This window comes from Phascolarctos cinereus, unplaced genomic scaffold (genome assembly GCF_003287225.1).
Source record: "Phascolarctos cinereus isolate Bilbo 61053 unplaced genomic scaffold, phaCin_HiC Scaffold_726;HRSCAF=1367, whole genome shotgun sequence".
NCBI lineage: Eukaryota > Metazoa > Chordata > Mammalia > Diprotodontia > Phascolarctidae > Phascolarctos > Phascolarctos cinereus.
This window is the reverse complement of record NW_027556098.1, coordinates 323,360,584-323,373,526: the sequence shown is the minus strand read 5'-3', so window position 1 is coordinate 323,373,526 and position 12,943 is coordinate 323,360,584.

The following is a 12,943-nucleotide window of genomic DNA, read 5'->3' as shown; positions in this document are numbered from 1 at the left end:
CTGTTTTTCCTCTACTTCTCTTGCTTGCTTCTCAAAATCATTTTGGAGCTTTTACATGGCCTGGGACCAATTCATATTTTTCTTGGAGGCTTTGGATGTATGAGCTTTGACTTTGTTGCCTTCTTCTGGTTATATGTTTTGATCTTGTCACCAAAGTAAGATTCTATGGTCTGACTCTTTTTGTGCTGCTTGCTCGTGATCTCAGCCAATTACCTGAATTATAAACTCTTTGTTAAGGTAGGGGTCTGCTTCCAGTGTGGAGAATGTATGGTCCCAAGCTTTGGGGGTTTTGTGCACCTGTTTTCAGAGATACTTCTAGGGACCTGTAAATTTTCAGTTCTTCCAAGGTGCTATGATCAAAGGTAAGGCCTGGCCTGTACTCTTGTCTATGAGTGACCACAAGCACTCTTTTCTGTCTTGGAACTGTGAGGAGGATTTTCTCTGTACAGCTACTACAAGCTCCACCATGACAGCACTCCTTCCAGGACTGCCACCCAGAACTGTGACCCAGATCTAAGCACAAGAAAAGCAAGAGATTCCTGCCTCAGCACTGGCAAAGAGTTCCCTGCAACCCCCCTCTGATCACCCACCAGATTCCCCCTCAGCCTGTATTCCAGAAGCTCTTGAGGCAGCCACCACTCTGGGGCCACACTCTGCAACTGGGGCTAGGACCCCTCACTTCTCTCTCTCACTGTAGACACAGATTTTTCCCACTGACATTCTAAGTTGTCTTTGGCATTGGTGGCTTGAGAAATCTGGAAACTGCCACAGCTGCCTGTGATTTAGTCCTCTGAGGCCTGCTCCAGGTTCACTGAGGCCTGCTTTTCCTGAGCACCCACAGCACACTGAGCTCCTCTACCTGCACAATGATATATCTTTCTGATCAGCCATCTAGGCTATCTTGGGCTGTAAATTTGTTTCACTCTGTCTTTCTGTGGGTTCTGCTGCTTTAGCATTTGTTTAGAGCCATTTTTTTATAGGTATTTGGAGGGATCTGGGGGACAAGTCAAGCAAGTCACTGCTTTTACTCCACCATCTTGGCTCTGTTGCTGAGACTCAAAAGTCAATCTGATGACCAAAAGTTATCAATAAAATATTAGTAGCTACCAACCCATATACTACTACTACTTTCCTGTTTCTACAAAAGCTTTGAGAATTATATATATATATATATATACATATATATATATATATATATATATGTATATATATACACACACACATATACATATATGCATACACACACACACACACATATGTGTGTGTGTGTGTGTGGCAATATAGGTTAAGTGACTTGCCCAGGGTTACATGACTAGTAAATGTCAAGTGTCTAAGACCAGATTTGGCAAGTCCTCCTGACTCTAGAGCTAGTGATCTATCCACTGCACCACCTAGCTACCCTTGTTATCAAGTATATTGTTGACAAAGTTTGAAAGCCTAACAGGGAAGGATTTTTCAAATGATATTCAACAGGCTATCATATTTTTTTTACAGTAATCTAATAAACTAGAAGGCACAAGGAATGCAATAGCTTATAGCAATGACTAGATTTTAATATAAAAAGTAATATTTTTTTTGATTTTTGAGGAGTAAAATTTTGTCTTTAATGCTTTTCCTCAACAAAATAGCTCCTATGCTTTTTAAATTCAAGGTTTCTTAAAAGATGCAACAGAGGTCATTGAGTTCAGTGACCCTCTGATAATTAAGATCAAATAAGGGGCAACTAGGTGTATAGAGAACCAGGACTAGAGTCAAGATCTGGCCTCAGACATTTACTAGTTGTATGACCTTAGGAAAGGCACTTACCTCTGTTTGCCTCAGTTTGTTCATCTATAAAATGAGTTTCAAAGGAAATAGCAAACCACTGTAATATCTCTGCCAAGAAAACCCCAAACGGTGTCAAAAAGAGTCAGATATAACTGAAATGACTGAACAACATCAAGGCATAAAACAAGGAGGCATACGCTTGTCAGTAGTGATTATCCCTGTCAAGGAGTATTTACAGGGTAGAGTCCAAAATGAAGGAAAGCATCCCTATGGATGTCTAGGTCCTACAGATATTACTGTTTTCAAATATTTTACTGACATCATCAAGCTGCAGAACATTGGAGAGCGACCCAAAGGAAATATACGTCTCAAAAGAGTTCAGTATAACTATCCAAAGAGGAAAAAAAAAAGGTTATAAAAACTGACTATTGTCCACATCAGATTTATCCAGCAAGTAGCACCACCAGTGGCATTGTGGCCAAAAAACCAGTCCTGAGTGTGGCCAAAGGAGATAACACCTAATTGGAAATATTCAACAATATAAATAAAAATGCATCAAAACATAGGTGATGTTCCTATATCATTGTCCAAGTCAGTATATGGCCTATAGGGATCATTATCCATAATGTAGTGACCTTTGTCCTACTTGTATTTGTCACTATTTGTCCAGATCATGATATGTAGTAGAAAGGACAAACATTAGTATGAAGTTCTTAAAAAGACAGTACAGTTACTAAATAAATTAGTCCAAAAATGAATTAGAGGAGAGAGTAGGTTGGATTGTCTTTGAGAAATCAAGTGCTTTTAATGACCTCAAATGTCTGCTTTAAATAAAGACTCATTTTTTTAATGTCAGTATTCTTCCAGTGATATCATATGACTGTGGCATGGAATAGCAAGTATGCTAAGAATTGAAACTGTGGATTGCCCAAAGGGCAATGAAGAGATAAATGGTAGGTGTAAATACCTTGCAGCACATCACCAACTAAGAACTGAATAAAAGTATAGAAGTGCCCTGAAATATATAATTAAAGAATTGTACAATTTGAAAAGGAAGTAGGTCAGCAATGTAGCTGAAAGAAATGAGAACAGATGAATGCCCTGTGTGCTCCCCTGCTAATCTACATTGCCAAGATCTCTAGAGGAAGATACTAATTGTTGGTCCTCATCTAAAGGAAGTACAAGAGGATATAGACAGAATTAGAAATAGATGGTTTATGCCACTGGAGTAAACACCACATGGAGGAGATAACAGAGATACTGAACTATCAAAATATCTCTTTTATCATATCAGATGGTACTCAGACTGTAGTAATCAGGTCATGAGTATTTGTTGAACTTGAATGTCTGTTAGAAGATTGGAAATTGAGTCCAAAAAGGACAATAGAAAGATCTAGGAATGTCTAAATTGACATATATATGACTTACAGGGATACAATAGCTGTCTTCAAGTATTTGAATGGCTAGTGTGTGTAAGAGAGATTAGACTTTTGGTAATTGGCACCAGAGTGGATGATGACAAAGAATTGGAAGGGGGGAGGATTTTGCTGAGATCCAGGTTTGGTTCTACATACAGAAAACTTCCTAATAATGAAAGCTATTAAAAAATGGAGGGGCAGTAGGTGGCACAGTGGATAGAGCACTGTCCCTAGAGTCAGGAGGACCTGAATTCAAATCCGTCCTCAGACACTTGACACTTACTAGCTGTGTGATGCTGGGAAAGTCACCTAACTGCATTGTCTGGCCAAAAAAACCCCAAAAAAACAACAAATGGAAAGGGAGTTAGAGAGTTTTCCATCCTACGATCTTTCTAGTTCTTTAAATGGAGCCTGTATAACCACTTGTTATGGTTATTTTAGAGTAGATTTCTATCTTTAACAGGTTAAATGAGATGACTCCTGAGATCCTTTCCTGTTCTATGGCCCTATGATTCTGTGATATTTTAAATATGTTATAAAAACTTTGATTATTAAAAATGATATATTTATGTAATAAATGAGAAAACCTTAATTATTTGTCCCTATCCTCCATTTCCTACCCTACCCATAGACTATTCTATTATGACTCCATAATGGCTGGGATTATGATTTGTTTATATTTCTCCTGGGAATTTAATACTAATGACCCAAAGATAACAATAAAATACCAATAGCTACCAACCTATATACCTACATTCCTGTATCTACAAAATCTTTATGAGAATAATCTAGACAGGTATCAAGGGTATTCTTGGCAGAGATATTCAGTTATGAGATAGGCAATGATTGAAATTCAGTGAACACTGCCACTTAGTTCAGAAATCCCTCATTGTTTCTTTAAAAGTTCCTGGTGCAATCTTCCAAGGACCTACTTAATTCAGTTCATAATTTCATTCAAAGAAAGTATTTCTATTATTTGGTATGTTTCACTCTAGAAATCTCTAAGAAAAAGATCTGCTGAATCATCTTTAGATATGAACATATTCATTTTTTTTCCATTGCTAGAAATGATGGATGGACAGCCCTAATAAATTACAGAGCTGCCATGCCTTGTACTCAGAGAATGCAGGCAGAGCACAGGATGTACTGCAGCAAAACTCATAAGCCATTGTCCATTACAACATGAGCTCAATCCCTAAACTTGGCATGACATCTCTCCCTTGTGCGGTTTTTAGGTTTGGTAAGGTATGATTACAGTCAGGAATGATTACAGAATGTTGGCAGCTAGTTTGACACAAGAGCTCCCTTGTATCAGCTAAAACAAGTGCCTGTGCCATCTCACACAGCCTAATGCCTGTGAATTGGGGAGGGCTGCAGTAGATTTTATTCAGTGTCAAGGGAGATAATGAGAGGTTACAGCAGCCTTATAAAGATAGTACTGGACTTGCCATAGATTCTTTGCAGAAGAAAGAATGTGGCCAAAAAAGCACTAGACCAAAAAAAAAAAACCAAAGACAAAAAAAAAATACTGGATTTAGCTCCTAGACTTACTACTCAGGACCTTGTGCAAATTATTTAACCTCTCTGGGCACCAATTTTGTTTTCTCCTATAGAAAGAGGGAATTGAGTTAAATGACCTCAAAAGTACTTTCCATTTCTAATGCTATGATCATATAAACTGTAAAACAAGCAAGCTGATTTTGATTATTTCTAATTTTTCGTTCAGTATAATGGTATTTAATATAGTCAAATATTTAATACAATAATAGCTAGCATTTATATTGCACTTTTATATTTACCAATCACTTTACAAATATGATGTCATTTGATCTTTACAGCAATACTGGAAGGTAAATGCTATTTTATAGATGAGGAGACTGAGACAAAATGTAAGTGACAATATTGCTCAAGTTCACACAACTTATAAATATTCAAGGCAGGATTTGAACTCAGGTCTTCCTGACTCTAAATGCAGTATTCTTACTCACTTCAATATCTAGTTGTTATTTTTAAAGTTATAACATTCTGTATTTTAAGAGAAAGCCTTCCCAACTCAGAAATTCAATGTTTTAAAATCTCTACCAACTCTGACATTCTGTTTAATGTCTTAACATCTACTTTTGAAAGTCCATGCCAGTTCTAATGTTCCCTGTCTTCAACTCTCTAAGATTCACATGTATCTATCTCTTTCTTAAATTATTCATCACTAACCTTTCTTCATTTTGTTTCTCTACTGGAAATTATTTCTGAATCTTAAATGTCCCCTCTTTAAGTTTAACTGTTAGAAAAGCTCTGTGCTGGATCTTGACAAAAAGAATACCACCGTCATTGTCTAGTGACTAGGCATGGAAGCTACACTAAGACTTGGGAATAATGCATCTCATGGGACATATTGTTAAACCAGCAAAGATAATACCTCTTTTCATGTCTATTATATGACCTTTCCTATAACCTACTTCCTCTTGGCCATCTCATGGCAGTATTTTTTAAGCTAACAGCATTACAAATTTTTCTCCAATAATTCCTGAGTCCTTTTCCTGGTCAGAAGACTACAGTACTTTTAATTCAGCACACAGCTTCTTGAAGGCTCACCTTTTCTTTTTTCTTTTTTTTTTCTTTTTTTGAGAAATCAGTTCTTCCATTCAGTCCCTAATCTGACAAACCTGTCTCATGTTAAAGAATCTAATTATATTTGCTATTTATTAACCTCCATGATTAAGAGTCTCATGTTCCCTTGGATTTGAATTGCATTGCAATTCCTTCCCAATTTAATACTCTCAGTAAATTTTGAAATCTGCCTTCTAGATGTTTTCACCCAGGTCTCATATCCATCACAAAAGCCTGAGGAGCTGAGCTCAGGCTCTGGATTGCATCATTAGTATATTTGTTTAACATAAAAGAGGTCTGGTTTTTACAACTCTTCCATTTCCTGCCCCTTAAAAGATGTGCATCTGACAGTGTTTTGAAATATTTTCATTCTACATAAAAATCAATGTATCCAACTAAACATTTATCATAGAACCAAATACTCTTAGAGCTAAAAGGAACATAAGAACACAGAATACTGGAGCAGGAAATGACCTTTTCACAGATACTTTACCAACTAGAACCTAGAATATCAGACCTGAGAGAGACCTTAGAACACAGAATCTAGCAAAATCACAGAGAACGCTCAATCCAAGAATTCTTAACCTGGTGTCTATGACCTTGTCATTTTCTGCATTTTGATAACTTAATTTCAGTATAATTTGTTTCCTTTGTAATCTTCTGTACTTAGTTCTCTGCAGGACTCTGAGAAGTCCACAGGCTTCACCAGACTGCCAAAGTAGTACATGATAAAACAACAAATAAAAAAGCACCTTAAGAATCCTTGTAATCTAAATCTAACAATCCTTATAATCTCACTCCTTTATTTCACAGATAAAGAAACAGACCCAGAGAACAGAAAAGATTTTCCTCACAACACAAAGTGAGTTTATCATAACTCCCAAATCTCCTGAAGCCCCAATCCAGTGTATTTTCTAATGACCCATTTATGTATTATATTCCCCTCCTATGTCCATAGCCTATAAAGACATAGCCCTCCTTAGACCTTCAGTGCAATCATCATGTTATCTCTGAGATTACAAAGGGCTTAGCAGATTCAAATTTGCTGTTGTTACTTTAAGGAATTGTTATACACTTTAAGAAAAGCAATTTGAATGACATGGTATCTCTGTATATACATCTTTGAGTCTCTAGATTAATGGTCACATGAAACTTTACGTGAACAAAGTACTTTTTCATCTATTATTTTACTCCATTCCTTGCAATGCCCCTGTGACAGAAGCAGGGCAAGTGTGGTTAGCCTCGGGTTTTATATGAGGTAACAGATACTCAGATCAGAAGGATGGCTTACTCAAGCTAGCACATCTCATCATAGTTGATGTGGGTAATAACAATCACTAACATCATTATCATTATATAACATAATTACTATAACTAAGTATATGTTGTATGATGGTATTCTAATTATATTATAGTATAAAATAATTATCATTATTGTAGCATTTACATAGTATCTTAAGGTTTGCAAGGTACTTTACAAATATTTTTCTCATCTGATCCTCATAACAACCCTGGGGGGTGTTATTTCTATCCTCATTTTACAGATAAGAGAACTGAGGTAAATAGAGGTGAAATAATTTGCTCAGAGTCACACAGTTGGATTTAAACTGAGGTTTTCCTGATTCTAGGTCCAGCACTCTATTAGCAGTACCATAATAGTAGAGAAAGGATTTGTATTATAACTGTTACTTTTTTTTCGCTGAACTATGGTGTACGTATGTATGTATGTATGTATGTATGTATGTATGTATATATATACATTATTATTATTATTATTATTATTATTATTATTATTATTATTATTATTATTATTATTATTAAATATGTACATACATATTGAAAGCCCCAGAAAGCTTAGTGCAGTTTTAAGCTTTAGTGGCTTAAATTAATACATAGGAATTTAATTATTAAGTTAAACATTAAAATACCATATGTAGTATATAAATGCATATATATGTACATTTGTATACCTGTATATATGCAGGTATACATATATGTATTTTGGGTATGCATACACTTTTATATCAAATAGATAGCATATTTTCTCATCTCTTTTTCTTTCTCTACCTCCACATCTGTCTTTCTATGTATTTTTATATCAGGCTCTGTTTATCCCCATCAATGTCCTTATGGGAGGAAGAATTATTTTATGGAAAGATCTTTGAACATGAATCCAAACACTTCTTTGCAAGTCATTGATTCACCACTTACTAGCTGTATCTTGAGATAAGGCTAAGGATTAAGATGCCTGCATTATAAAGAGCTGCCTAGTACGGTACTCATAATAGGACACAAAAGTGACACTTTTTAAAACTGACTTTTTTCATTAATGCGCATGTTTTGAATACTAGAAGATGCTGTTTGATGTAATATTTTTGAAATGTATTTTTTTAAATTTTAAACCTCTAATGATATTTTATATCACCTTCATTTCTGAATATATCCATCCTTTCTTACCTGAGCCATTTCTTAAAACACAGAATGTGAAAAAAGGAACAAAATAAAAAATAAATACTAAATGCAATAACCAAATCTGACATATACAATGCTTCACACCTTTTGCCACCTATCTCTTCAAAGAAGCAAGAGAAGACATAGAAATATTTATTTTGTGATGTCACTAAAAGAATGCTACATTTATTTTCGGAGGATCATAGATTTAAAGCTAGAAGAGAATTAAATGTCTTCTAATCCAATATCCTTCATTTCGATGATGATGTTCAGTCCTTTTTCAGTCATGTCTGAGTTTTCACGATCACATTTGTGGTTTTCTTAGAAAAGATACTAGTGAGGTTTGCCATTTCCTTCTCCAGCTAGTTTTATAAGTGTGGAAACTGGGATAAACAGGTGTAAGTGACTTTACCAGGAGTACGTAGCTAGCAAGTGTTTGAGACTGGATTTGAACTCATTAAGATGAGTTTTCCTGACTCTAGGTCCTGAACTCAATCCACTGTGCCCCCTAGTTTCCCTTCATTTTACAGATTAGGAACTGAAGCCCACAGATTTCAAATAATTTGCCGAAGATCAGACAGCAGCAGAACTGGGATTCAAACTCAAATCCTGTGTCTCCAAATTTAGTACCCTTCTCACTATATCACAGTGGCTGTAACACTTTTCCTATTCACAAGAAAGTAGAAACTAAAAGTTTGAATTAAGGAGACATAGCCTCCTGGAAAAGATAGTTATAGTCCTACTCCAATCTGGTCATTCTGTATTGGGAGAATCTTGTTCAGATTTGGATTTTGTAATTTGGAGTGGACATTGAAAAACTGGACCGAATCTGGAAGAGGGAATACACAGTAATCATAACTATGAATGTAAATGGAATAAGCTCATCTATAAAATGGAATTGAATGGTAGAATGGATCAGAAACTGGAATTTAGCAATGTTATTTACAAAAAGACTCTTGAAATGAAAACATACACACCAAGTTGAAATAAGGAGATGAAACAGAATCAATTTTCTTCAACTGAAATGAAGAAGTCAGGAGTAATAAGCATGATTTCAGAAGATGCGAAAACAAAAATAGATTTAATTAAATTATAGGGAAACTATTTTATAAAAGATACTATAGACAATGAAGTAATGAAGATTTTAAAGCAAATTTCTCTGATAAACACCTTTCTCAAATTAAAGGGAACTGAATCATATCTATAAAAATAAAGGTCATTCCCCGAATCATAAATTGTCCAGAGATATGAACAGATAGTCTGAGAAGAAGAAATCAAAGTTATCTATAGTCATATGAAAAAATGTTCTAAATCACCATTGATTAGATAAATGCAAATTAAGACAACTCTAAGGTACCACCTAATAGTTATCAGAAGTGACAAATGCTAGAGGGGATGAGGGAGAGGGGGAAGGTACACTAATAAACTGTTGGTGGAGCCATGAACTAGCATAATCATTCTGGAGGACAATTTAGAAATATGCTCAAAGGGATATAAAACTGTGCATATCCTTTGCCCAAGTAATATCACTTCTAGGTCTGTACCCCAAAGAGATCAAAGTAAAAGGAAAAGGATCTGTATGAACAAAAATCTCTATAGCAACTCTTTTTGTGGTAGCAAAAAAAACCCTTGAAATTGAAGGGATCCCTAGCAACGGGGGGATGGCTAAACAAGTTGTGTATGAAAATATATTTTCCATGATTTTATATTATAAGTAATATCATAGTGCTTGGTGGTGGAGGGGTGAGTGAGAGAAGAGAAGCTGGAACTCAAAATTTTAAAAAAATTGTTAAAACATGTAAATATTATATATATATATATATATATATATATATATATATATATATTTAATGCATAACTGGCTTTGTAGTCAGATAGTGTAGATACAAATTCTGGATTTACCTTTAACTATCTGTGTGACCTTGAAAAATCAAATCCAATCTAATAAACAGTTATGAAGATCTATGAGGTGCCAGGCTCTGTGTTAAGCACTAAGGATGTAATTAATAAAAAGAAAGATAGCTTCTGCTTTCAAGAGCTTACAATATAAAGGGGAAGACAGCACACAAAAGAAGAAAGGAAATGGATGAGAAAACCAAAGGGTACCTGATATGAGGCATTTTGTTCTGTGGAGTTGAAAGCAGGCAGAACAGCAGATGCACAGTGAAGTGGGCAAGATGTTTGATTCTTCTGGACCTTAACTTCCTCCTCTGTAACAGAAGAAGAAGGAGAAGGAGAAGGAGAAGGAGAAGGAGAAGGAGAAGGAGAAGGAGAAGGAGAAGGAGAAGGAGAAGGAGAAGGAGAAGGAGAAGGAGAAGGAAAAGAAGAAGAGAAAGAAGAAGAAGAAGAAGAAGAAGAAGAAGAAAGAAGAAAGAGAAGAAGAAGAAGAAGAAAGAGAAGAAGAAGAACAAGAACAAGAAGAACAAGAAGAACAAGAAGAAGAAGAAGAAGAAGAAGAAGAAGAAGAAGAGGAGGAGGAGGAGGAGGAGGAAGAGGAGGAAGAAAAAGAATGAGGAGGAGGAGAAGGAGGAGGAAGAGGAAGAAAGAAGTCATTATAAGAATTGATGATACAAAAGGCTTCTTCAAGCCTAGAGTTTACAATTGGATTAATCTATGATTCAAGTTAGAAAGTGTTCAAAGCAGAGAACAAGATAAAATTCTCCGATACGGTTAAAGAAAAGAGAGGTTAATTTCACCTGGGGGTTTGGCAGGCAGTGAGGTAGGGTTCAGATATCCAGGCTTCAAGAAGAATGTGGCACTTGAAGCTGGTCCTAGAAGGAAAAACACAGTACAAACTTAATAAATGCCTGTTATATTGAAATTAGTTGATGTCAGACACACATAGCCAAAAAGCTTGTCATATACAGACTAATTTTGCAATATCCATTCAACTTAAACAAAAGGAGTTAAGAAAATATGATTTGTAATGTCTTCAAAGAAACTATTTTTTTTTCTGTATTCTTATTCAAATATTTTGGGGAGACACTATGTTAGAAGGAAACTTAGGTCCCTTTGGCTAATGTGGCCCCCAGTCAGTATAACTTTTAACAATTGAGGAACAAGTCCTTAAGACAATTCACCAACCTATTGCTTTCAGAGACAAGCAAATTTTCCACCATTGAGTCCCGAACAGTAACTTGCTAATGCCCTTCCCTGGTTTCCTCCCCTTAATGTCCTTCCTCTATGGACTAGTGGCATGGCTTAAGGTTTGGGAAGATCTTGGTTAAAAATGGACCTGTGACACATAATAACTTTGTGATCCTGGCCAAGTCTTAAGAACACCTCAGTGATCCAATATTTCCTATGATTATGTTAGTTTGCAGTTGAAGTAACAAGCTGCATTTGTAGAGTGAGTTTTCTCACTACAAGTTCCCTATGCTAATGAAATTATAGGTCCAGTCCTAATCCCCATCTTGACTCTGATGTGCCTGGTATTGTGCTATGATCTGAAGGTACAAAGCAGCTTCCAATCTGACTTTTCTTTTGAGAGGGAAGGTAGAAGTCAACATGTGGACAGGTAAGTTAATGAGAGAGAGGGAGGGGGAGAGAGAGAGAGAGAGAGAGAGAGAGAGAGAGAGAGAGAGAGAGAGAGAGAGAGAGAGAGAGAGAGAGGAGAGAGAGAGACAAAAACACAGGCAGAGACAGAGAGACAAAGACAGAGAGATTTGAGGGATGAGTAGAGAATTAAAAAATGAGGATTAGAAAAGGTGTCATGGGTTTGATGAAATATTGAATCATGCTACCCACAATTTGACAGAGAGGCAATGGAGTTGGGATTGGAATGAGACATCTATTTTCTAGACATGACTGATTCCAGATTTATTTTGCTTGTTATAGGGGCTTTTCTTTCCTTCTTCCCTCTCTTCCTCTTCTCCTTTCCTTTCCCTTCCTTCCCTTCCTCTCCCTTCCTTTCCCTTCCTTTCCTTTCCTTTCCTTTCCTTCCCTTTCCTTTCCTTCCCTTTCCTTTCCTTCCCTTCCCTTTCCTTCCCTTCCCTTTCCTTCCCTTCCCTTCCCTTCCCTTCCCTTCCCTTCCCTTCCTTCCCTTCCCTTCCCTTCCCTTCCCTTCCTTCCCTTCCCTTCCCTTCCCTTCCCTTCCCTTTCCCTTCCCTTCCCTTCCCTTCCTTCCCTTCCCTTCCTTCCCTTCCCTTCCCTTCCCTTCCCTTCCCTTCCCTTCCCTTCCCTTCCCTTCCCTTCCCTTCCCCTTCCCTTCCCTTCCCTTCCCCTCCCCTCCTCCTCCCCTCCCCTCCCCTCCCCTCCCCTCCCCTCTCCTCTCCTCTCCTCTCCTTTCTTTTCTTCTTTCCCTTCCTCCTTTACGTTATTTTTTTCTAGTAGGGAACAGAGAAGATAAAAATTTGTATTTAATTAAAAATGAAAATTTAATTTAAAAAGAAAAATCTCATCTAGGAGATTGCATTTGAGCTGAGTCTTGAAAGAAGCTTAGGATTCAAGCACATGGAACAATCAGTGAGAACTGCAAGACTTTTTTATATTTACTTAGCAGATCTTTTAAAATAAATATGTGCTAGGCACTAGATGCAGCTGGGGAAGACTGAATTGGCAATTTTTATTTTATTTTGTTGTTTAAAAAAAAATTGAGAAAAAATAGACAATAGTCTACTGGCAAGTTTCTAGACCAGTTCGTTTCTTTTCAGTTTGAGTTTTGTGGTCCTGAAGCTTCTGCTTAAAAAGCTGACCACAAA